Consider the following 2589-nt stretch of genomic DNA (forward strand, 5'->3'; position numbering starts at 1 on the left):
GTTCAGGTGTGTTAACACAATGCCAAGGAGGAAAGATCAGCAGGATCTTAGAGAAGCAATTGTTCCTGCTCTTCAGCCTATTAAGGGTTATATGGCCATTTTCCAAAGCACTTTAACGCTCTACAGTTCTACAGTGAGAAACATTTTGCACAGATGCACAAAAGATTTCAGACAGTCATCCCAGGAGGGGACATCCCAGCAAATTCAGCCTGAAGTCAGACCATGCACTACTCAAGACAGAATGCAAAAAATCCGAGAGCTTCATCTCAGACTCTACAAGCCTCGCAGAATGTGACATGTTAAAGTTCGTGACTGTACAATTATTAAAAGGCTGAACAAGTATGACTTGCATGGAAGGATTGCCAGGAGAAAGCCTCTCCTCTCTAACAAGAATATGGCAGCACAGTTTAGGTTTGCAAAATTGCATCTGGACAAAGTACAAGACTTCTGGAGCGATATCCTTTGGACAGAGGAGGCCAAAGTGGAGAAGTATGGCACCACATCTAGAGAAAACCAAACAGTATATCAACTAGGGGTGGGGGGAAAAATCGATACTGCGTAGTATTGCAATATTTTGTTTGCTAATAATGTATCGATACAGGGACAGCAGACATCGATATTTTGTTCCAAAAACTTCCAGTCCACCAGATGGTGCGGTTGAGCTTTTTCTCTAGTGAGGTCAGCAGAGGTTAGGTCAGCACATGGGAAAATTGATCAAACAGCCGTACCCAATCTCTACATAGATGTGAAGCGTAAAGTTGAGGAAAGTTTGAGCACAGCAGAAAGGGTTGCATTAACTTGCGACGCATGGACCTCGCGGGCTGTGGATTCATATGTGACTATAACAGCTCATTATCTCACAGCGGACTGGCAACTGCTGTCTTACATTCTCCAAACTCGAACATTACATGAAAGTCACACCGGAGCGAACATTGCAAATCTCCTGCAAAATGCAGCACAGGAATGGGGGATTGCCGACAAAAATCTGGTGGTTGTCACCGACAATGCTTCTAATATGACAATTGCCACTCAGCTAGCGGGATACCTGCATGTGAAGTGTTTCGCCCATACGTTCAATCTGGCATCACAACGAGCCTTAAACCTGCCTGCAGTAGCCAGGGTCTTGGGGAGAGTGCGGCGCATAACTGGGTTTTTCAATAGAAGCACAGTGGCAAACCACGCTCTGGAGCAAAAACAAAAAATGTTACAGCTCCCGACTCACAAGCTCAAGACCGACGTCTGCACGAGATGGAACAGTGCTTATGACATGCTCCAGCGTTTCCTTGAACAACAACCTGCGATTTGTGCAGCGCTGCTGTCTCCCGAAGTCAGAAAGAGTAGCACAGATATCTTTACTCTAAACGAGACGAATATTGGGAACACTGAAGAAATTGTCCGGGCCTTGAAGTCAATGCAAGTCGCGACTACTGTGATGTCTGAGGAAAAGAATCCTACTCTGTCTCTCGTAGCACCGCTGCTAGCACAGCTGTTGCACGACACCCAAGACAACATTGGTGACACAGCGCTGGTCAGAAACATCAAGCAAAGTATCAGTCAAGATCTTAAGAAGAGATATGCCAGCACAGTCGAGAGGAACACCCTCTACACAGCATCGGCTCTCGACCCACGCTTTAAAACCCTGCCGTTCCTGTCACTGGAGGAAAGACAGGAAACCTATGCCAGAGTGGTTGCTGAGGCTATAACCCTTCAGGTAAGCAAACATTCTGGTGTTATAATTTAAATAACTTACTTACAATATTAGTCGATCGGTGATATTTTTGTCATATTGGTAATATTCTATTTAACAATTAAATACATTAATTATAATTTGCTAACATATTACTGCATACTAAAAGATATGAAATATTTATTTTCTCCCTCTCTCTGTATGTGTGTGGGTTTTCTACAGGAAGAAAAGAGGCAGCAGCCCATCTGTGAGCCAGAAGCCCATGAACATCATGAGAAACCTGACGAGACTGAACAAAATCCCAGACCCCCTCTCATACCAGCCAAGATGAGGAAGTCTTGTGGGTTAACAGACTTGCTTGGTCAGACTTATGGTGATGTTGGAGCCCCACCAAAATCATTATCTGCCACAGCTGAGGAGGAGGTGAAAAGATACCAGGAGGTCACGACACTGGCACTCACAGAAGACCCACTAAGCTGGTGGAAATCCCATGAGGAAGTCTATCCTTTCCTGGCCACGCTGGCAAAAAGATACCTTTGTACCTTAGGTACTAGTGTCTCGGCTGAAAGAGTCTTCTCAACCGCTGGAGACATCGTCACAGCAAAACGGAGCACTCTGACTTCAGAGCATGTTGATCAGCTCCTTTTTCTGAGCAAGAATGCTGACATTGCTTCACTGTCCAAATGTGTTTAACTTTTTAGGGCAGCAACAAACAGGACAGTTTACTTATTTATATTTATTTACCTTGGCTTTTAGCACAGCAGGACTTGTTGATGTCTCTTAATACGTTTCTTATTAATTATATTATTTTTAATTTTAAGATATTTTATATGTAATTTAAACTGTTTCCTCTCTGTTTTATATTTGTAGCACTTTGGTCAACATTGTTGGATGTAAAGTGC

Source organism: Pundamilia nyererei, unplaced genomic scaffold, assembly GCF_000239375.1.
Source record: "Pundamilia nyererei isolate P.nyererei 1_Seehausen unplaced genomic scaffold, PunNye1.0 scaffold00028, whole genome shotgun sequence".
Taxonomy (NCBI): domain Eukaryota; kingdom Metazoa; phylum Chordata; class Actinopteri; order Cichliformes; family Cichlidae; genus Pundamilia; species Pundamilia nyererei.